We start from the raw sequence: 25,676 nt of genomic DNA, 5'->3' as shown, positions 1-25,676 counted from the left end.
GAATTGGGCGATCTTGGATCGATTTTTTCCATTTCGATTTCCGATTTTTTGGAACGATTCTTTGCACCCGAAAAAATCGTGAAGATCGATTTTTTTTTTAGCGTTCATTGATTTCAATCTCGACAAATTTTATAAACATAATATCAATGTTTGGATCAGTCTCGAGGATATCAAATTAGTGATAGTGAATCTAGGTAAAGCTGCTGTGTATGTTTGGTCTAGGATTGGGCGATTTTGGATCGATATTCAAAAGATCGATTTTTTTCGATTTAACACAAACTTTTTGTAATTTTCTTTTTCAGTATAAATCAGTTTTAATCTCACCAAAGATTGCCTGACAAATTTTATAAACATAATGGCAACGTTTGACCGCGATGAAGCACTTCATTTGGCTTATTAACAAAGTCAGTTTGATCATTCTTCGATTTAATTCCGTACAAGTTCTGACAAGATCGGAACTTGCGACAGCTACTAAAAGGTTGTTGATGAGTTACTAATGATACTTTTTCAAATAAATTATTTAATTAAATGATTTCATGATGGTACAAGATGAATGCTCTGGAGAACACTATTTTCGAAGATCTAATTTTTTGTGCTCTTGATTTTTAAATAGAACCATGATATGTTCATTCCATGTTTAAACAAAAGACGATACCAATATAACATAAGTAGATAAATTGGAAAAATGCTTCCGATTTTTTGAAGATCGATTCGGCAAAGATCGATTCTTTTGTGTCGATTCAATCAGTAAATCGATCCCTACGCCGTTTAGAAAATCGATTCGTCGAGATCGATCTTTTCGTAAAGATCGCCCAATCCTAATTCGGACATAGAAATAAAAGGTCGTAAATTGAATATTACGGAGAATCATAGAACCAAAGTTGCAAAAAAATGTGTATTGTGTATGTGTATTGAAACCTCGAAAAACATGAATTGAAAGCTACAGGAAAATGTAAAACTGAAAACCTAACTTTATTCTAACATCAAGCACAAAAATTCTTAGGAGAACCTTTACCATGTGATTGAAGAGACTCCCTGTCCGTTTGTTACCACCGCATCGTCCTTCCCTGTAGTCTTCCGTCCTATCGTAGTCAACCTTGTACAACATCGGCAGCCCGAGGCGCATTGTTCGACCATTATTCGGCGCTGACTAGTTCAACAACAGCTATTAGTCCATTGTCCAAGCTTGCATTCGCTGGATCTTGCAGAATTGACCACAACATACAACTGTTGGGTATCGAATTCTCTACGGAGAAAACCGAAATGGTCGTTTTTTCTAGGAAGCACGAACCCGCCCAATTCCAGCTTCACCTATCCGGCAAAACGATCAAGCACTCGATGTTTTTCAAATACCTTGGAGTATATTTTGACTCTAAATGTACCTGGGGAATACACATTGCGTATTTGAAACAGAAATGCCAGCAAAGAATCAATTTTCTCCAAACAATAACCGGAACATGGTGGGGTGCCCATCCAGGAGACCTCATTCAGTTATACAAAACAACGATATTATCAGTGTTAGAATATGGCAGTTTTTGCTTCCGATCAGCTGCCAGGATTCATATTCTCAAGCTGGAGAGAATACAATATCGTTGCTTGCGTATAGCCATGGGGTGTTTGCATTCGACACATACGACGAGTCTCGAAGTTTTGGCAGGAGTACCCCCGCTTACTCTTCGGTTCACAGAATTATCCTACAGATTTCTCATCCGTTGCAAGATCATGAATCCATTGGTGATTGATAACTTCGAAAATCTACTCCAACTGATTCCTCAGTCAAGTTTTATGTCTTTATACCATGAGTACCTTACCCACGACGTGCACCCTTCACCAGGCATCTCCAACCAAGTTTGCTTCCAATACTTTTGCAATTCCTCTGTCATTTTTTATCTGTCCATGCGACAAAAAATCCATGGAATCCCAGATCATCTACGCTCAGATTCTATTCCGCCGATATTTTCGGCAGAATATGGGGGCATAGTTAGATCTGATAAAATGTTCTTTACTGACGGTTCATTCATAAACGGGTCCACTGGCTTCGGCATCTTCAATGAAAATTCCAGTGCCTCTTTCAAACTCAAAGATCCTTGTTCCGTGTATGTCGCTGAACTGGGTGCGATATACTACGCACTGGGGATCATTGAAACATTGCCCATCGACCACTATTTTATTTTTTCAGACAGTCTCAGCTCAATAGAGGCAATCCGCTCAATGAAGGTTGATAAACGCTCATCTTATTTCCTAACAAGAATAAGACAACTATTGAGTGTTTTGGTCGAAAAATTATTCAAGATTACCTTAGCATGGGTTCCCTCTCATTGCTCGATTCCGGGGAATGAGAAAGCGGACTCGCTAGCTAAGGTGGGCGCTTTAGAAGGCACTCTTTTTGAAAGGCAAATTGCTTATAATGAATTTTTCCACATTCCTCGTCAGTACACGCTCGTAAGTTGGCAGCGCATGTGGAGTGGAGATGAGTTCGGTCGTTGGTTACACACGATTATCCCTAAGGTCTCGACGAGTGCATGGTTCAAGAGATTGAATGTAGGTCGTGATTTCATTCGCGTGATATCTCGGCTTATGTCCAATCACTACAACCTAAACGCGCATCTCTATCGCATTGGGCTCGCAGCAAACAATCTTTGTGATTGTGGCGATGGCTACCACGACATCGAGCATGTTGTCTGGTCGTGTATCCGGTTCCATGCTGCTCGCTCTCAGCTCTCTAGAGCACTGAGAGCACAAGGCAGACAATCGGATATCCCCGTCCGGGATATCTTAGGTAGCCGTGATCCTGATCTTCTGCTTCATCTATACCTGTTCCTCAGAAACGCCGATGTCAACGTTTAATGATGTTTCCTTCGTTGTGTCCCCGTTTTATATCCCTCCTATCCGATCGATAAACTTTTACTTAGTCGCGGCAATACATACACACACTCTTTACAGATACACGGGCCAAAGGTTGTGCAGTCCACTGATCATTCCACAAGAGCCAAAGGTTGTACCGCTCATGACAACTCTACACGAGCTGATGATTGCGCCGGCTAGTGACCATTCTATCCTGGATTCCTCGAGTCGAGAAAGACGCACCACGCTAGATATGGGGTACAGACTAGGGAGCGTTGCTGATTAATGGTCAGCTGCAATAGGAAGTATCCCGTGTCGGGCACACGTACAGAGCTTCGGAGACAGCAACATCCCAATTACGAAAACACTTGTAATACTAACCTCGAGCCAACCGCGAGTAATCGGTTACATATTACTAACATAGATAATAAGAAAAATTGTATTGAACTCCCGGCTCCGTGAGGCTAACGCCATATGAGCCTTTATAAAAATATATATTTTGGAAGAAAAAAAAATACAACTGTTCACTTTGGTCAAGGAACGTTCGTCACAACTTCAATAGAAGGTAGATTTTCTGTTATTTGATTTTTGTATCATTTAATTTACGATATTTTGAATATTTATTATTTTACGCAGTTTTCGATTATTCCAAAATGATGATGAAATCTTCGATTTACGATATTTTTTATATTTTCGATCGAACAATTTACTGTGATTCTCAATTTAATTTTTCAATTTACTTTTTTTCCAATCCTAATTTACAATTTCGTGGACTTTCAACGGACGATATTTTCTATCTATGATTTTAAGTTTTTAATTATGTTAAATTGATTTTTTTCAATTTCCAATCAATAATGTAGCAATTTTTAAATTGTTATTCTTCATAATATTCTATTTAGGTTGTTTTTTTCAATCTTCGTTTTTTCTTTTCCATTTTGCAATTACCAATTTAATATTTTTTACAACTTTCAATTTGTTTTTAATTTTTAAATTTCAATTTGCAATAATTTTTCATTTTTATCAGATCTCAATTTAAATTGTTCAATTTACGGTATTCGTTAATTCTCGATTTATAATTCAACGATTTTTCCATTTTTTTGGTAATAGAAGATGGTCTCCCAACAATCTATATATATATATATATATATATATATATATATATATATATATATATATATATATATATATATATATATATATATATATATATATATATATATAAATGGATTTCTCTCTGTCTGTCTGTCTGATTCTTATGGACTCGGAAACTACTGAACCGATCAACATAAAAATTGGTATGTAGAGGTTTTTGGGGCCGGGGAAGGTTTTCGTGATAGTTTGGGACCCCTCCCCCCTGTCATACAAATGAAACACAAAATTTCTGCATAACTCGAGAACTAATCAAGCACAATTTGGGATGTGAGGGTTTTTGGGTATGAGGAATGTTTCTATGATGGTATGACACCCCTCCAAACATGACAATTGAAAATTTTCGGAAAACTCTGAAGGAAAAAGGGCACATTTGGAAAATTAAATTCCCATATGTTCTACAATTACATAGTGACAAGTGTTTGATGTACGCTAACTGGCAACGCAAATGGAACGAAGATGAATTGGGCCGGTGGTTTCACTCGATTATCCCTAAGGTTAGCCTCAAACCGTGGTTCAAAAGTCTGGACTTGAGTCGGGACTTTATTCGCACCTTCTCCCGACTCATGTCCAATCACTGTTCGTTAGATGCGCTTCTCTCGGTTAGACCTTGATTACATGACCCAAATATATGTTTTCCTTAAAGCTATCGATCTTCGTGTGTGATTGTACCTATGTCCTTATACCCTCCTTTTCATCCATTGCGAGCGATTGGCCCCCTTGGTATAAACAGCAAAATAAGTTGAAATGTAAATATACAATAGATATACGAATAGATTTAAGAATCGAGTGTGATCATCAACATTGTAACAATTCCCTTATATCCCATCCCTTTCCTGAAAGAGTATGTCACCCTCTAAACTCGAGTAAACCGCGAGTAATCGGTTTTCCACCTTACTAACCATAGTGTTAGGAAAATTATTTATGTATAGTTTTAAAACATATATTTAAGAATTCGGTTCCTTTAAACTAATGTAACTGAGCCTGTAAAAATAAACGATTTATATAAAAAAAAAAGTGTTTGATGTTTCCGCTAGCGAAACTGATCTTTGTTCGAAACTGGAAATGAATTTTAATTTGATGAAACGCACTCCTATATCTTCTTCTATCTATACCAAAAAAAAAAAGGATCGCCGGATGTGTTGATAAGAGCAGAATTCGAGGAAGGAATTGTCCGATTTAGGCCTGTCTTTATTCTATCATATTTTCTGTATAAAACATTTATTCCATGTAACGGAGAAACATGTTATTTGCAAGTGGTTGAAAAATCTTGAACGAGAATTATGTCTGAAAATAATCTGATATTATAATGATGAGTTTTGTTAGAAATACTAGGAATTTTATAGTAAAAGGTAAATTCAACAGGGTCGATTAATCGATTAATAGATCAATCAATGGACAGTTCTGCGATTGGACCCATGAACTTGCTCATAGTACGGACGAAGTTTGCCGGGTCAGCTAGTGAAGGATAAAAGTTCTCAACTGGCAGATGGAACGGCTTATCGGAGTCTCGTTGGAATGCTTCCGTGCATTTCCTCACATGCTAAACCGGGTGTAACAGCGCAGCGTAGCGATATTGGATCAGAAAGTAAGTTCTTCTACGGAGGCATTCTGTGGTCAGCTAATAAGTGGAGATGATGGATTATTTGTATGTCGGTGATATTACTCCGATCTCATCCGAATTCTTCTTCCACTATGGCAGCGGAGACTAGTCAAGAACTTATATGACTTCGGATCTTGCGGATCTTGACGTGGGCGAAAGCTGAGTGATCTCGTCAAGGTAATGGTTGATAAGCAAAGTCGTATCCAGTTTGTTACTTAAGAGCGGAAGAATCGTCGGCCCAAAATGCTAGAATTATCGTTCAAGGATGGCACTATTCGTTGATAGTGTTGTCTGTAAGTATTTTAGCCATAAGACTACTTCTGTGTAAGAGTCCTATATTCTTCATTCAAATGTGAGAACTCTGAGTGGAAACTTTCACAAAACTTGGCTTTCCATTCCACTGGAAACTCAGATCAGTATTATTTAACCAATCCGACAAAGCACTAAATGGGTTCAAAATTTGACCCAAAAATGGTCTAAAGATGGATAATAGTCTACAATAATCAACTTCCAAACTTATGCGAGGCTCGAATTGAACAACAAGGGAGAGTTGAGAAACATTCACTTCACATGTGTTCAACGATTCGATGACAACTCGTAGGCTGACGACAGTCATTCTGCAGTACAATCGTCGTACATCGGAAGTTTCGTTAGTTTGGTCATCCACTGTCAGTCAGTCAGGAGAATAAGGAACCGAACCGAATATGGTTTGTGATGCGGGATAATGATTCTCTTGTTCGGTTGTTCTTCCATGAAAGCATATGTGAAGTCGCATCTAGGTGAGGATTACCAATCGTCTTGAAGAACGAACACAGCTTGATTTGTTGTACACCGTGAAATTTACATCGCAGGATTCCAACTGTATGATCCGCATTCATCATCGTTTGTGTTTTTTTTTTCGCAGTGCACAATGTCCGTCTTACGTTTTACTACCACTTGATATCTATATTCACTTCTAGCGAAAGAAGCAGGCGTGAATTCTCAACGGGGCATATAAAGTATTCTTTTCCCTCACTCCCCTCGTCAGCGCTTGGGGCGCGCTTGTCGGAGCACCCATTCAAGCGAGAGACCCTTGAATCGAGGAAACATGACCAGGAACCGCAACACCAAGCCGTCGCCGCCGCCGCCGCCAAACAAAGTTAGAAAAAAAAGGATCATCATCATCATTAACTGCATTAGTTGTATTATTATATTATTATTATTAGCAACACAATAACTGGGTGCTGTGCGAGAGGAATTGGAACGTATCGGGAACGCGGTGTGGGAGTTGGCGCGAGGAACTCAAGTATCAAACCATGCTCAAGTGCGAATTATGCCGCGATTCTGTTACGGCCAAAGGCAGGCTTTTTTTGTCCGTTTCTATCTCTTGGAGTGAGAACCGAATAGACTTTATTGCGGCTGGAAGTATCGTTGCGCTAGGAATTCTGAGAATCCTTCGAAGCCCGTGGGAATAGCTTCCTGGCACGTTATACAGTATCAAACCCGCGTGTGGCAGATTTTGGCGCCGAACTCAGACCAAAAGTCCGACAAATCGAATAAAACGGCCATAAATCATGAACCAGATTTGCGACAAGGCACGATCGAGTCCAATAAACAAAAGCCAATTCCCCGCATTTGTCGCCCAATTCGTCACAGGAGTCATTTGAATGTCTAATCGCTAGAAAAACACATGTAATTTGATTTTTTGCTAGTCTCATCGGCTGTGGGAGAACTTGTGTTTGACTGGCGAATAGAGGCAGCGTCGAAACTTACGTGACCGATAGTCGTAATTAATAGATCGCGATCGATAGCTTTGTCTCGTGTGGCATATGGCTTACCGTTTCGGTGGCTAGGAAAGGACACTCGCGTGAACACGCGGTGCGCAGTAAATGTCATACCTCCAACCCAAGTCACTTGGGCTCTACACACGCGAGAGCTTGTGTGCAGTATGCGATTAATGGTTCGCTGATTGGGAATGTCGTTCTCTCCGGATAGCGGACCAGATAATACAGCACAACGAAACCGGGTCTGATAAGTTAGGTTTCGGCACGCAAACCGCAACCGATCGCTTTTGTCGAAGCGTGAATTGATTCGAGACGACCATTATTCACCGCCGAGTCGCATAAAAGACGCGCACTCGCAAGCTAACGAACCTCAAAACTTCGAAAAATGAAACCTGCTTTTATTGCATACCTCCCACCCACCAGAGGTCATCAAACATTGCACGAGAGGACAAATCACCACAAATACAAAACACAACTGGTCGAGAAATACGAGCCTGCACATCGGAAAAAGAGTTAGCCGAAGCAAAATCCCACGCAAGTCCCATCCGTCGCCGAGAGCATCGGTTCGGAATCATAAGTCAATGGTTTTTATGACAAAGCTGGCTGATCATGCGTGGGATTTATTCTTCCAGCCGGGCAGGATACAAGTCGTAAAAAATCAGAACGGCTCGGCGCACAGATAATCGGTTGCGAACTTGCGGAACCGGTAGCCCAGGTAGGATGCTCATCAATTTGGATGTAAATTTCCTTTTGTAAGCGGCTCCATATCACTCGCTAACGATGTAATGCCACCGCAGCTGGATTGCCCTCAAAAGACTGCTCCGAACGGAAAAGGTTTATATGTAAGTTTAGTAAAAAGAAAACAATATTTTCCAATAGATGGCGTTAGCAATTTGTATATCGCGTTGTATTAGTGTAATCGAATTATGATTGGATGATCTAGGATCGTTATTTAGAAGATCGATTTTTTCCATTTCGATTTAAAATTTTTTTGGATCGATTCTTTAACCTCGAAAAAATCGCAAAAATCGATATTTTTTTTCGATTTTTTGAACTTATGTTTTTTTCTGTTGAAAATTTGTTCTCTAGTGTACATTGATTTTAATCTCACCTAATTCGCGTAGGGTTGAAAAAACTAACGAATTGTCGCAGCAAAAGCTGTATTAATTGCGCTGCTTCTTATTACAGCTACAATTGTTTTTGACGTAGGACTACGTCTTTCATTTCTATACCGGCGTGTAAAATCGAAAACGCAAGCGTTACGCCGGAGACCGAGATTTTGAACGTTAATAGCTCCTAAACAACTGAACGAAATTGTATGATAAACACTTCATTCGAAAGATAAAATGTCTACGCGTTATATACTTGTTACTTTTTCATCCAGAAACTTGTTTCAATAGCCTTAAAATTGCTGTCAAAACAGGCTATTAAAATCACCAATCGGTATATAAGCGCCGCTCGGAAACCCACTCAGTTATAATTGAACAGCGATTGGAGCATGTTGTCGCTGTTGTGATGAAGCTAACTTCGTTTATCTTGAAAGCGCTGATGAACGGTGTCACCAAGAGCCTGTTTGTGTACCTTAGGCCAGAAGGGAATCCATCAGGAGGAGAGTGATGCCACGGTTCCGTTTGAAACATCGGAGCAGCCGCCACACACACACCTACACGCGCGAAACTCTTGTTGATGAAAAATAATCTGCTAGTTCCCCTGGGAATTGAAAAATACATTCATGCGAAAGAGTTTATTTTAATGTTTTCTATCCATATAACACTGCAACCAAATACATTTGGTTTTGTGATTTTTCAATCAATCGCAATTAACAGGAAAGCTTCTGAATATAATTTTTCCCCATCAGTAGAAAATTTTCGTATCCAATATTGGATGCACAACATGAAAAACAGAAAATGTTTCACATCGCGAAAATCATGTAATTTCCGAGCGATTATTTGCTTCTTACTCATATAATGCTGCGACCAAATACATTTCGTTTTGGATTTTTCAATCAAGTGCGATCAACGTAAGACCACGTCTTTCGGGAATTTATTAGAGGTGCAATGAATCTTAAGGAATTCCCGCTTTACGCGCACTGGCAAACGATGTTTACTCAACAATTTCTCAAACGAGAAATGGGTATTGTGAGAAAGGATTAGCGAACGCAAAAACGACAAACGGGAGAAAGAAATGTTTGGAGGTTGAAGGAAATTGGCAGAAAACATCTTCATTTTATCTTTCGAAAACTTCGTCTTGCCAGAAAGAGATTATCAATGCTCAAAGGAGGAATCGAGTCCTCCGAGGAAATTACCCAGCGCAAATTTGAGTCGACTATCGATTGCGGCATTTGTACACAAATAATTTCATAATGCAGTTTCATCAAAGTGATTTCTTCGGTATGGGGATATATTCACTACATAATGTCATATATTTTATATTCTTTATTATGAAATCCATATCCACCGTGGTGCCTTACCACCGTGAATGAAAGCAAAGGAAGCGTCATTTTATAAACCATAAAAGTACAGAATGTAAACCCAACCCTCTTTATTATACAAGCTTACTGTATACTTACTTCGATGTTATTCTTTTCTCTCTCAGAGTAAGCAACGAATATAATAAGGGTGGGGTTTACATTCTATGCATTTATGGTTTATAAAATGACGCTTCCTTTGCTTTCATTCATTTCTTACTCTACTCTCGCACCGTGAGGACTCGTTTGTTTGGGACCAAGCAGACATCTCGTTAGTATTTCGGTGGTGAGGCACCACGAAGGCAGCTCGGATATGCGCACCAGCCGCAGGAAGCGTGAATATGCCACATCGCTATCGACCGGGAACTTTGCGTGAAATTCGTCGCTATCAGAAGTCGACCGAATTACTGATCCGTAAGCTACCTTTGCAGCATTTGGTTCGTGGAATTGCTTAGGACTTCAAAACCGACTTGCGCTTCCAAAGTTCCGCGGCTATGACGCTGCAGGAGGCTTATTCGAAGATACTAATTTGTGTGCTATCCACGCAAAACGCGTCACATCATGCCCAAGGACATTCAGCTGGCCCGTCGAATCCAAGGAGAGGGTGCTATATTAGCTTAGCATATAATCAACGGCCCTTTTCAGGGCTTCAAATTTGATGGATTAGAGTTCAGAAAAGTTTTTTGCAGGCCAAACTGAAAGGAGCATTTTCGTTTGGATGCCATTCAGCATCGAGAAAATTCCAGAAAGATCTAATCTTTGCTGAAAAATAATCTGCCGGTTCCCCTGGTAATTGAAAAATACATTCATGCGAAAGAGTTTATTTTAATGTCTTCTATCCATGAAACACTGTGACCAAATATTTTTCAATCAAGTGCTATTAACAGGTGGTTATCGAGTTAGCATTAACCACTGGAGGGCTTCGAGTATCGAGGAAAATCTGGAAAAATCTAATAGTTGCTGAAAAATAATCTGCCAGTTCCCCAGGGAATTGAAAAATACATTCATGCGAGTTTATTTTAATGTTTTCTATCCATATAATAATGCGACCACATACATTTGGTTTCGTGATTTGTCAACCAAGTGCAGTTAGCAGGAAAGCTTCTGAAGATTATTCTTCAGAACAAGATTTTTTGTATCCAATATTGGATGCATAAAACCTTGAGCTTTCAACGTAACGCTCTCGTTTTCGAAGTTCCCCAAATATTCATTTATTCATTCATTCAGAATAGATTTAGATTCAACTTCAAACAAATTATCTCTAAATCAACGATAGTCCTACGTCACCCTTGCGGTTATACCATAGATATAACCCACTTCCTGTTTTTTTATCCAAAATATATATTTTTATTAAGGCTCATATGGCGTCAGCCTAACGGGGCCGGGAGTTCAATATTTTGACAATGTTTGCTTACAACTATGTCAGTAATATGTTATCGATTACTCGCGGTTGGCTCGAGGTTAGTATTACAAGTGTTCTCATAATTGGGATGTTGCAGTCTCCAGTGCTCTGTACGTGTGCCCGACATGGGATACTTCCTATTGGGATGCAGCTGACCGTTAATCAGCAACGCCCCCCTAGTCTGCACCCCATATCTAGCGTGGTGCGTCTTTCTCGACTCGAGGAATCCAGGATAGAATGGTCACTAGCCGACGCAATCATCAGCTCGTGTAGAGTTGTCATGAGCGGTACAACCTTTGACTCTTGTTGAATAATCAGTGGACTGCACAACCTTCGGCCCGTGCATCTGTAAAGAGTGTGTGTATGTATTGCCGCGACTAAGTAAAAGTTTATAGATCGGATAGGAGGGATATGAAACAGGTACACAACGAAGGAAACATCATTAAACGTTGACATCGGTGTTTCTGAGGAACAGGTATAGATGGAGCAGAAGATCAGGATCACGGCTACCTAAGATATCCCGGACGGGGATATCCGATTGTCTGCCTTGTGCCCTCAATGCTCTGGAGAGCTGAGAGCGGGCAGCATGGAACCGGATACACGACCAGACAACATGCTCGATGTCGTGGTAGCCATCGCCACAATCACATAGATTGCTTGCTGCGAGCCCAATGCGATAAAGATGCGCGTTTAGGTTGTAGTGATTGGACATACGCCGAGATATCACGCGAATGAAATCACGACCTACATTCAATCTCTTGAACCATGCACTCGTCGAGACCTTAGGGATAATCGTGTGTAACCAACGACCGAACTCATCTCCACTCCACATGCGCTGCCAACTTACGAGCGTGTGCTGACGAGGAATGTGGAAAAATTCATTATAAGTAATTTGCCTTTCAAAAAGTGTGCCTTCTGAAGCGCCCACCTTAGTTAGCGAGTCCGCTTTCTCATTCCCCGGTATTGAGCAATGAGAGAGAATTGTTTTCGTAATTGTTTAATTTTAGACTCTCCAAAGACCATCTGCCAAATTTTATGAACATAATTCTTTTGGATCGCTTCCAATGTTGTCCAATTAATGGTAGTAAATCTAGGTGAAGCAGTTTCATAAGTTCAGTCATTTGTATTCGATCTTTGATATGTGCGAAGGCAGTCCGATAAGTACTTAGCGTTCAAAAAAAAAAAAACTTTGGAAAAGTGGCGATTTATTTCTCAACATAGTCTCCTTTTAGCTCGATACACTTGACCCAGCGATGCTTCAACTTCTTCAATCCATCTGAAAAGTACGTTTTCTTGAAGTCTGCACAGAAGGCCTCCGTGGCGGCGATGACCTCCTCATTCGACTCAAATTTCTGCCCGGCAAGTGACTTTTTCAAGTTTGGAAACAAAAAAAGTCACACAGAGCCAAATCTTGAGAATACGGTGGATAGGGCAGCAGTTCGTAGTGCAACTCGACCAATTTGGCCGTGGCGACGGCGGAATTTCCATTTTTTCCATTTTCTAAAATCCGCGGACACGCCCGCTTCCACACACGGTCAAAACAAAACTAAGACTCCGGTTCGACTGAAATTTTGACAGTAGCCGTTCACGAGAATGTACTACACGATAAGTAATATCTTTTACGATATTGAAACCATCGGACGATGAGGCTAAGTACTTATCGGACCACCCTCGTATTTAGTCGCACTACATAGGTACTGTATCAGCCTATTACCAGACTCATGCTTTGTTTTGTTTGTTAATTGTCATGCGCTTGTTAAAGCGAAAAAAAATTAAATATATATAACGCTTGTTTCTATTTCAAAAGTCCATGTGTCATCATGAGTCTCCAGCGAAAAAGACAGCCAACTATATTCGACTACACGATCGATGATTTCATTTTGGAGAGAGTCAGTCAGGTCAACGACTTGGGTGTAACTCTCGACTCTAAGCTCACCTTCGACGCACACCGATCTGCATTGATATCCAAGGCCAATAATTAGCTTGGGAATTCCTAGGGACTTTACTGATCCCTACTGCCTGAAATCTCTCTTCTGCTCGCTTGTTCGGCCAATACTTGAAACCGCATCTGCAGTATTGTGCCTTTACCAACACATGTGGATCATCAGGATTGAACGGATTCCAAAATGGTTCATCCGTAGAGCGCTTAGGAATCTGCCTTGGTGTAACCCGCGGAACCTGCCGTCGTATACAGCTAGATGCGGCTTGCTGAATTTGAATACTCCTGAGCATCGTAGGCATATTCAACAAGCCACCTTCGCTGCCAAACTTCTATGTGGTTCCCAGCAGACTTCTACGATCCTCGTTTTTGCTGCAACCGCTTCCACATCATTCATCGTTTTCCTCGTTCCTTCTCGTTCGTAGAGCAGTTTTTTGACTTTGCCGAATCATTACTACGCTTCAGAAACCGTATTGAGAATCCCGATGAGTTTATTGTTTCGTTTCCATGTTTTGTTTTACAAGTTTTTATTCATTAAGACGTTGTCAGATGAATGTTATATCTAAACAAATAAACAAATAAACAAAATGGATGAATCGACCTTATTTCGACCGTGGATCGATCTCCATCGCTGATGAGTGTTGCGTGGACGTAGTTATTCTGTAACAACACAAGGATGGTCAATGAGGGCCCTGAGTTTTGAACTCATGAAAAAACAAACAGAAGAACGGAAGGAGCGAGCGAACACAGAACGTTAATCGTTCTAGTAAAAAAAAAAAGTGAAGGTAAGTCCGATGTCTCTTCAGCTATTGCCAACACCTCAGGTAGCTTTGAGCTGAGTATGAATCAATGACAGTATGTCATCTCGATCACAGAACCACGCGTTCTGATTGAACCGATCGATGCGAATCATATTATCTCAAACCGAGGGTTGTGATTGAATCGCTTCAATCGATTCAGCTACTGCCACACCTCAGGTAGCTTTACGCCCGCTGGATATGGATCAGTAGAGACATAGCATCTGAATTACCTCAGGTAGCGCTAAGTCTACCTGACATGATGCAATGGAGGAGTATCCTCTCATTGTCTGACCCACTGGTTGTACTGGAACCGTTGGTAATGGTGATGATAATTGAGCTCCTAAGGGCAAGGTCACTAGCAGTACCTCAAGTAGCCTTAAGATGACTAGATAAGGAAACTGTCGATCCGCAAACCCAGATCGAACGGCCAGTTTTACCAGAAATGAATTACGAATTTTCATTCGATATCACTTTGGATTGGGACATACGGTGAGCAAAGCCGTCTCTATGATTCGCCATAATTATAGGCCAGTTGTTAATGGCAAAAAATGCAGGAAGTGGTATAATAGGTTACTATAAGAGATATGAGTTACTCGAACTTACCACGGTCAGGTCGCTCTCACGTGGAGGCGATCTGATCTGACGTAGTAGTAACATCCATACCTCTCACGCAGAGATCACGAGTTCAATTCTCACTCCCGACATTCTTCCAAAAATGGAGGTAAAAGTGACGAACCAGCCTAAATGTGTTGAAGGTCATAATAGAGAAAAAAAAAGGTTGTTGAAAACTTGAAAACGTTGAGCAGGTCCGTGATGACGTTAGAGGTAGTTCAAAGTAGTCAACGTGGCCTTTGATCAGTAGATATTACTGTTCAGCTTCTACTACAACTAGAACGTTTCATTCCCTTAGTTAAGCATCTCACAGGATAGGCTATCACCCATTTAAGACAGAGCGAAGGTATTACAGAGACAGATTGAGCGTGATAACATGCTTTCCAGTCTGGTAACCAGTAATGAATCGAAAATTTCAACCTATGTCCCATACAGAGGACTCCACTGGCTGAGAAAAGGTATGACATCGGCAACTATTTTTAAAAAGCTCCGCTATTACATATTCTTCATGTTAGGCGTATTTTGGAGTTCTTTCCTAGCTTTATTCATTAGTTCCTCCTCCGTTTTAGCCTAAATATTGTTAGAGTAGACCTTCCGCTTCAGGTTTGCCCAGAAATTCTCGATGGGACGCTGCTGAGGAACGTTCGGGGGACTTTGGAACAACATCTCCGCCTAACTGGCCAGGTCCGGCCAAAACACCACATCCTCGTCCGGCTATTTTTAGATGAAGGAGTTAACTTCCGGCTGGCACTTTGTGCTGTAAATCCCAAACGCAAGTTTGGAATGGAAGGAGATCGGCTTCGACATCCCCTTTCCGCTGATGGTTAGCCACAGAAGCAACTTCTTTGGTGTGTGCCCATGAGCGTCCGCGGGATAATCGGAGACCGTCCGAAGTCGAGCGGTGACTGCTGATAGGATGGCGGAAAATATGCCGCCCACTTAATCGCTGAACTGACGATGCTCGTATTGTCAGAACTGGGCATGCCACACATTTTTTCTCTTCTCAGAAATGAATAAAAAAAGACCAAGAGAACAAATGCGTGTGGATTTTGTTTCAGTGTATTTTCCTTCAAAGAAAACATTTGAACCACCTTTGGTGATTATTTATGATGTTTAACTAACAAAATATCGAGTCATGTTCTGTTCTCCATACGGTCGTCCCGATCCGCACTCTTATCATCATCATTTTGCTCATACACACATCCTTTTTGCTCATATAATTCTGCTTCCATTTTTACACAGCACGGTCGTCACTTTTATCATAATTTTCTTTTTCATACTGTCGTCCCAAACCGTACTTTTTCTGCGCGGTCGTCCCGATCCGCAAATAGTTGTGCTTCCACAACATTCGTTATGATCTGCACTCTTATCATTGTCATTGTTTTATACGGTCGTCCCGATCCGCACTTTTTTCTCATTTTCTTCTGTACTCATACGGTCGTCCCAAGTCATAGCCGTTTGTGCGATCGTCCCGATCCGCGCATATTCACTTTTATTCTACCGTTTCATCGTACGGTTGTCCCGGTCCGTATTTATTATAAAAGAGTTATCTATTTTCACCGTACTATATTTAAAAAAAAGTGGAACATATCGGTGTTAATAAATTGTTCTTTTCGTTGTGCATCTCTATGCTTATTATTAATATATGACCCGAAATCTTGAGTTTCAATGCGCTACTGCGAAGTAATATGTGTTAATGCAATGGAGCTACAAAACTGATGTGCATCAGTACTTTTTGTTTTGTTACCCTATAACAACCAAAGTATTGAGCTGTACGGGATCATCTCATGGAATAGATTTTAACCAATATTCCTTTAGCTTTTGTACAGTTACTGATTTGTGGCTCACAAGGGCCACACGATGCATTGGCAACACGCTTGGAATGCATTGACCCATTCAGGACCAGGTATCCGGATTGGGATGAGCTGATTTTGCTACGCTTGACACTAATCACTTTGAGTCCACGAGGAATCAAGCTTTTGGTTTTGACTAGCAACCATTCAACTATTCGTCCTTCTTCAGTTGCTCCGAGAACTGTTGCTTTCCCAGGAGCTGCTCTGGAATACTTTCCTAAGGGTTCATTTGAAGAAATATGATGAAATTTATAGAAATCGCATCAACCGTTTACACTAGCGTAAACTTCTATAATGAATATATTCATATTTTCAGTGAATTTATTCACCTGAAGTAGAACTGCATCCAACTTTAGTGATTTCTCACCAGTGAGAAATTCACAAGCGTTTACATATGCTGAATTTATTCAAGTTATATATACCTCGAATAAGTGCTCCCGTGGCCGAGTGGTTAGCGTCATAACTAACATGCCGGGTGTTCGGGTTCGATTCCCGTTCTGGTCGGGGGAATTTTTCGTCAAAGAAATTTCCTCCGACTTGCACTGTGATCACGCGTATTCTAGAGCTTGCCACTCAGAATGCATTCAAGGCGTGTTATTTGGCATAGAAATCTCAACTAAGTACTAATAAAAAAAAATGACGCAAGTAATACTACGTTGAGACGGCGAAGTTCCTCTAGGAACGTTAGTGCCATTGAAGAAGAAGAAGATACCTCGAATAAGTGTATCATATTTATTCTCATCCGTTTACACCTATTTTCAGGTGAATAAATCCATCTATAGCTATAGATTTCCCTAGTGTAAACCCGCCATAAGACTTTCTCGTGCAATATTGAATTTGGGGATCCATGCTATTTGGCCGTCTTTCAAACGGGATATCCGACTCTCACCGTTTCCACAGCGTCTATTATTTCCGATCTATCATATGGCATGTGTTTCCGATTGGCGTTTTTTTTTAAATCATCACAATATAACAAGTGAAAAATTGTTGAGTGATATCGATATGTTGAGTGAATCCCAGCAAACATTAAATCGCATAACAAGCGTATATATAACATCATATGCCCTAAAATTTGGTTGGCATATAATGCGCCTAACTGGCATATGCATTCAAAAGTAAAGGCCATATACATACATGGCAAATGCTTACCGAATTTGTTTGGATGAATATGCAACTTTGACCGGCTATAATAGCGATTATGTTGAAATTGAATTGCGATCTAATATGAATATATTCATGAATTGTCAAAGCTCCAAATAGGACTTTTGCCATACTCATACACGATTTATTACAGACATAGAAAAAAACAAATGGCGCAAAATATTTTCGTGAAATGTTTATTATAGCCTCACGAATCGCCATTTTTATATATGAGTATTTATGTTTTTAGAAATAATAATTGTTTGAATGACTTGTGTTGGGAGTGGAATATGAATATTTAAAACGGCACAGATTGATGTTTGGTGAAAACTGCTCCGATGTGGGTTCGAACTCCGGTCGTCTGGATTATCATCCACCAGCTATCTCGCGCGGCTATCTGAAATTTAATTCAACAGCGGTTAAAACTTTCGAGTGCATCAGCATCTCATTGACATTTCAATATGATGTAATATGTTCTTTATTAGGATCTAATATGATTTACTGTTTCATGATTTTCTTCAGCATGCAACACAATTTACTACAGTACTGAATCGATTTAAATTATACGCTTATACGACACACAAACTGCATCAGCTTAATATACGCATATGATGCGGATTAAATATATTTTACAACAATGTACATCATAAAATTAATATTTATTATACCGAATTGCGACTTAATTTGATAATGGTATATCAAATCGACTTTTTCCATTTTATGCTATTTCAAATATACACGATACTTACTTTGATTGATATTATATACGATTATGATTTATTCGGATTTCTTGTAAGATTTGGCACGTGCAAAATTATACGATTTAATGTTTGCTGGGATTTATATTATTTTCCGGCGATTTTTAGTCGTTCAGCGTTTTGACTCATATTCCGAACACTACATTTAAAAAACTAAATTTGGTGAGCATCAGTGTTATAAATAATTAAATGTTATGAATAATTGTATAAAGAAAACCTCGATATTCTTTAGGGTGCACCAATCCATAGCACAACATTTATAGGTATACTAGCTGACCCAGCAAACGTTGTTCTGTCATATAATTTATTTCTAGTGAATATTTTGGGTTTTGAATAAAACATAATTAATGTATCGTAAGTGTGTTTGAATGATTTATTTTGCAACTGGATACATCCAGCAATAGATGGGCCCGAATCCGATCGGACTTCATTATTTGTTTGAGCACACGCGCTGTAATGTAATGTAATGTAATGTGTCTGGTAATAGCAAAGATTGTGTTGGCTTTGTTCATGATAGCGTCTCGCAAGTGAAAAAATAGAAACTGAAAACCCTTGCAGTATCATATATAGTTTAGGATTTATTCCCATTCCTACCAATTTTTTTGTGCATAATTTCATCAAAATCGGTCGAGCCACTTCGGAGAAGTTCGACCACAAACACCGTCACACGAGATTTTGCCTGAAATGTACCTAATTAAGAGTAGCTAATAGTACTTTTTGACGTGGGACTACGTCTAACCGGAATATATGGAGGGTAAAATGAAAACCTAAACACAGAACATGCAGGAAAAAATGAAAGATTTCGAATGCTTATAGCTCGAACATGTTATAGGAGAGATGTTTGCATCACTTGATAGGGAATATTTCTACGCATCTATCGCAACTAACAAAATGTTGTTTTTCATTAGATAAACAATTGAATAACTGTAAAATATTAGGCGTTATCTAAACGCCCTAACTGCATCGTTTTGATTGGCCCGATTTACGGTTTCCCTAACACAGCCATCAAAACCAAGCAGCCTTGGGAAAATCGGCATTGCAAATACATGAAAGTAGGGGGCCTTTTGTTCTCATCGAAAAATGTTCCCTAACACAGACTTTAAAACCAAGCAGCGAAATCGGCATTGCAAACACACGAAAGAGCCTAGAGGCGAGTGAACTGAAAAGTTTAAACCCTCTTAAAGCCAAAAAGAAGAAGAAGAACACACGAAAGTAGGGGGAGCTTTTGTTCCCACCGAAATGTGTTCCCTAATAGAGATTTCTAAACCAAGGTGCCTGGACAAATCGGTATTTCAAATTCATGCAAGTCGGGGGTATTTTTGTTCCGACTTCTAAGCTTAGGAACCTGGGAAAATCGTGCAGACACTAGAAGCGAATGAACTTCCCAGTTTCAAGCAAATTCGAGATTCGAGAAGTATGTACACTTTTGGGATGTAAACTTCAGAGGGAAATGCAAAATAAAATAATCGTTTAATAATTTTTTTTTGTCTTTATTGGAAAGATTTTCAGCCTTAGGCTGGTTCATCAAACGTTTGATAATTCTTCCGTACATATATTTTGTTCTAGTCATCATACCAAACGTAAAAGGTCCGTCATTAAATTTACTTGTAACGAAGAACAATCAATCACAATAAATGAATTGACTTTACACGGCATTTGTTCATTTTTTTCACTCACAGAGCAAATATATTGAACTCAATTGAATTTGGAAACTGTTTCATTCAATCAAGAATTTAATCAATACAAACGAATGATTGCTAAGCTAAGGTAGTTCCACGTCAACCTTGCGGTTATATCATAGATATAACCCACTCATTTTTATTCCATTTTTTATTTATTTATCATTGCAATTTAAAATTTGGGATATTTTTTTCGTATGTTCAATGCACAATTTCTTCACAATTTTCAATTAATGATTTATAGAAGATATTTATGATTTTTAAACATTTTTGGATTTTTGTAATTTTTGATTTGCGATTTTTAAATTTTAAATTTAAGTTTTGATTGCAACTTTCCAATTCCGATTTCTCGCAAATTTCAATTTAGGTTTTTTCGCAATTTACAATTTTCCGAGATAACGATAAAATCTTCAATTTACAATTTTTAACATTGTTCACTTCACGATATTTGGTAATTCTCAATTTTGAATTAGAAGATTTTTCCAATCTACAGTTGGAGATTTATTTTATGATTTTTGATTTACAATTTTCAATGTGCGTTTTTTTTAGCATTTTTCCTTTTCCAGTTTTTCGCAAATTCCAATTTGAGATGTCTTTTTTTTGTAATTTTCAATTTGGCTATTTACGATTTATAGCGATACTAAACTAAAAACTGTTTGTACTTTTCAATATTTGTTTTTTTGCAGACTTGAATTTAAGATTTTTTTTCCTAATTTCATTTTACTTTTTTTTTTCTGATTTTGAATTTTCATTTTTTTTGTTGCTATTTTCACTTCACGGTTATTTTTTGCAATTTCTGTTATTTGATTCTTGTATCATTTCATTTACGATATTTTGAAGTTCTCAATTTATATTTTTCACAATTTTTGCAATTTACAATTTTTTGAGATATCAGCGAAATCATAAATTTATAATTTTTTAGATTGTTCAATTTACGATATTCGGTAATGTTCAATTTTTAATTCAACGATTTTCTCAATTTTCAAATTAAAAAAAAAATTCAAATAATTTTTAATTTTTCAATTTGATTGAAAATGAAGGTTTTTTTAGCATTTATCAATTTCCGGTTTTTCACAAATTTCGCAAATTTAAGATGTCTTTTTTGTAATTTTCATTCTGCTATTTACGATTTATAGCGGCACTAAATTCAAAATTCTTTGCACATTGCACTTTTATTTGAGAATTTTTTTTTCTATTTACGGCTTTTTTTCTAATTCGGCATTTTTATTTTTTTTACTGTTTTCATTTCACGTTTTTTTCAATTTTCGGATTTTGATTTCTGTTATGTTTAATTTAACGACTTTTTGCAATTTAAAATGACAATTTAGTTAAAATTTTCAGTTTAGTAGTTTAGTATTTTTTTAAAATTTCAACTAACGATTTTTTCTAATTCTTAGTTCATTTTTCAATTTTTGATTTACAATTTTAAATTTTCATCATTTCGATTATTCGAAAATGACGAGGAAATCTTCAATTTACGATATTTTTTACACTTTTCGATCAAACAATTTATTGTGATTCTCAATTTAATTCATCAATTTACGTTTTTTTCCAATCCTAATTTATAATTTTATGGACTCTTCGACCGACGATATTTTTTTGCGCGTTCTATCTATGATTTTAGGTTTGTAATTATGTTAAATTGATTTTTTTCAATTTCCAATCGATAATTTTACAATTTTAAAATTTTTATTTTTTATAATATTCTATTTAGGTTGTTTTTTTCAATCTTGGTTTTTTCTCTTCCATTTGCGAGTTTTCGAGAAAGCAGAAAAAATCTTCGATTTACGATTTTTTGAATTTGAGATTTGTTGTAGCTATTTTCAAACTATTTTTCACGGTAATTCTCAATTTATGATTTTTCAAATTTTCGATCAATTATTTTTTGTTATTGTAATATTTGATCATTTGTATCATTTTTTAATTTTTAACAGAGCTTTTTCTGGATTATTTTTCTGAAATTATCATTTTCTCAATTTTGTTTGCAATTAGCAATTTAATATTTTTTACAACTTTCAATTTGTTTTTAATTTTTTAAATTTCGATTTGCAATAACTTTAACAGCCCTTCTTTATCAGTTCTCAATTTAAATTGTTAAATTTACGATATTCGTTAGTTCTCAATTTATAATTCAACGATTTTTCCATTTTTCTTTTGTAATTTTTGATTTACAACTTATCAATGGACGCTTTCTTAGCATTTTAAAATTTCCGGTTTATCGCAAATTTCAATTCAGGATGTCCTTCTGTAATCTTCAATTTGCTATATACGATTTTTAGCGATACTAAATTCAATGTTTTTTGCACCTTTCAATTTATGATTTGTTTTTCTGCAGTTTTGAATTACTGTTTTACTATATTCATTTCACTTTTTTTTTTGCAATTTTCGGGTTTTGATTTTTGTAAGATTTTGTTTACAATCTTTCGAAGTTTTTTTTTTATGTTCTCAATTTGCATTTTTTGCAATTTTAGCTTACGGCTTTTTGTAATTTTGAATGACAATTTGGTTTAAATTTTCAGTTTGGGATTTTTTTTTTCTAAATTTCAACTAACGATTTTTTCCAACTCTTAATTAATTTTTCAATTTTGTTTATTACAATTTTCAATTTTCATCTATGAAATCTTCGATTTACGATATTTGTTACATTTTTGGATTAAGTAATTTACTACGATTCTCAATTTAATTTTTCAATTTACGATATTTTTTTGCATATTCTATCTATGATCATAAGTTTGGAATGGTATTAAATTGATTTTCTGCAGTATCCAATCAATAATTTTGCGATTTCAATTTACGATTTTATATCACTATTTTTTTTACAATTTGCAATTTATGATTTTTTATAATATTCTATCTAGGTTGTTTTTTCAATCTCCGATTAATATTTAATTTTTGTTTTGCAATTTTGAATGACGATTTTGTTTAAATTTTCAGTTTGGGATTTTTTTTTCTGAATTTCAACTAACGATTTTTTCCAACTCTTAATTAATTTTTCAATTTTTTTTATTACAATTTTCCATTTTTATCTATTATTTTAAGCATATTTCTATTTTTCCAGAATGACGATGAAGTTTTCAATTTACGATATTTGTTACATTTTTCGATTAAGAAATTTACTGCGATTCTTAATTTAATTTTTCAATTTACGATATTTTTTGCATATTCTATCTACGTTCATTAGTTTGCATTGGTATTAAATTGATTTTTTGCAATTTCCAACCAATAATTTTTGCGATTTCAATTTACGATTTTATATCACTATTTTTTGATAATTTCCAATTTAGGATTTTTTATAATATTCTATCTAGGTTGTTTTTTCCAATCTTTGATTAACTTTTAATCAATTTTTTTTTATTTCCAATCAATAATTTTTGCGATTTCAATTTACGATTTTATATCACAATTTTTTTTTACAATTTCCAATTTATGATTTTTTTTATAAAATTCTATCTTGGTTGTTTTTTCCAATCTCAGATTAACTTTTAATTTAATTTTTTTGTAATTATTGAACTCTTTTTTTCATTTTCCGATTTACTATTTATTGAAGTTTTCAATTTGAGATTATTTCTACGATTTTTCGCAACTATCAGTTTAGGTTTATTTTTTGCAATTTACGATTTTTCGAGAATGACCAATAATTCGATTTTTCGAGTATTTACAATTTTTTATTAAATTCTTGAATTCTAGAGTTGTTGTTGCTATTCCGAACGATTTTTCACGATTTCTTTAAAATTTTCGATTAAAGATTTTTGCAATTCTCAATTTACGATTTGTAAAATTTTCAACTAACGATTTTTTTTGTAATATTTTATTTACAATATTTCAGTTTTTCAATCAATAAAGACTTTTGTTGCATTTTTCAATTCAGATGAATTGCATTTTACAGAAAATCTATTTTAAATTATCATTCTGTGGCAATTCTCAATTTACTATTTTTAGAAATTAACAATTTAAATTTTTTTTACAACATTCAATTTATGCTTGCTTTCATTTCATTTCATTTCATTTATGCTTTCAATCTTGCAATAATATTTATAACTTTTTTCAGTTCTCAATTCACGTTTCATGATTTTTAGTATTTTTCCCAATTTTTAAATAATACTTTATTTTATTTTTCATATTTTTATATATTTTATGTATCTTTTTTAATTTTTATATTTATAGTTTTTTTCCTCTAAATTTATTTTCTACTGTTTCTACTTACGATTTTTCGCATTGTTGAGTTTACGATTTTTTTACAATTTTGTTTTTCATTACAATTTACGATATTTCGTAATTTTCAATTCAAAGATTTTTCCAGATTTGAATTCAGTTTTTTGTGATTTTTGATTTAATGTGATTTTAAATGATTTTAAAATTTTCAACAACAATTCTCACGTCATGATTTTTTAATTAGTAATAATTCAATTTAATTTTTCTTTGCAATTTTGAGTTTTTGATTTACGATTTTTGTACGTTCCAATTCACAAATTCACGAATTTTGCGGTTCTCATTTTACGATTAATTTTTTTTTCGCAATTCTCAAATCACGATTATTTTGCTATTTAAAATTCAGGGTCTTTTCTCAAATTTGAATGAATTTTTTTTAAATTAATTAGTTTTCTAATTTCGCATTTATTTGTTCGAATTTCGGTTTTGGATTTATTTGCGATTTTTTATTGTAATTTCGACTTGTAATTTCAGTTCAGGATTTATGATTTGATTTTTTTTTTGCATTTTCCATTTCTAAATCCAATTTTAGAATATCTTCAATTTTCAATTGACGATTTTTGAATATTTTTCATAATTTGAGAAAATTGCATAATTTTTGCAGTTTTTGTGTTACTATTTTTGTACATGATTTCCTCAACAATTTCTCTTTTTTTGCCATCTTCAACTTTCAAGTTCTTTAAATTTAATTCTAGATTTTTTTTTGCAATTTTATATAGTATATAGGTTTCCAAGATTTTTTTTTCTATAAAAAATTAACGATTTCGTTGTTATTTTCAAAGAACTGTTTCTTGATTTTTTTTGGTAAGTACGTTAAGTGCCAATTTTTCATAGTTTCATAACGAATAGTTTGGAAACATCAGTTACTAAATCTCGCAAAATAAACCTAGAGCTCATAGGACCAATGCTAATGAGACGGAGTACAATCCAACAAACCACGACGTGGATCAAAACGTTCATCATGGGTGCTATTTTTGCTACAATATGCTACAAATGATCGCGAATAGAAGGGAAGGACGGACGGAATCATCCATTCTCCCGGGACACGAGAGATTCCCATTGATTTCTCATTAGGCTACCGGATTCCACCTTTGCTGCGGTTAATTCCTTTTCCCGCTTTGCTCCGATATCCACGCTAAGGTGGGAAGGAGGAAAACACGAACACCGAAGCCGTGAAAAAGAGTTATAATCCTCCGTCAGAGGAGGATTCCCCTTCTGGAGACTTGAGAATGGCTGCGATAAGGGAAGACAAGTGAAGACTTGAAACACACAAGGTGAGAAGAGTTTTATGAAAGGAAACCAAACATGATTTTGGTTACCATTTGATGTGTTTCTGGCGGGGCCTCTATGCTTCCCGGTATTAGCTTACAGCCGGACCTGTCGAGAGTGGCACCAAGACCGGAGGAAACTGATGAGACTTGTCCTCTAATTAGCAGAAACATGGTGGCACTGGGCCAC

This window comes from Toxorhynchites rutilus, chromosome 1, assembly GCF_029784135.1.
Source record: "Toxorhynchites rutilus septentrionalis strain SRP chromosome 1, ASM2978413v1, whole genome shotgun sequence".
Taxonomy (NCBI): Eukaryota; Metazoa; Arthropoda; class Insecta; order Diptera; family Culicidae; genus Toxorhynchites; species Toxorhynchites rutilus.
The sequence above is the reverse complement of the archived record's forward strand: the minus strand, read 5'-3'. Positions refer to the sequence as shown.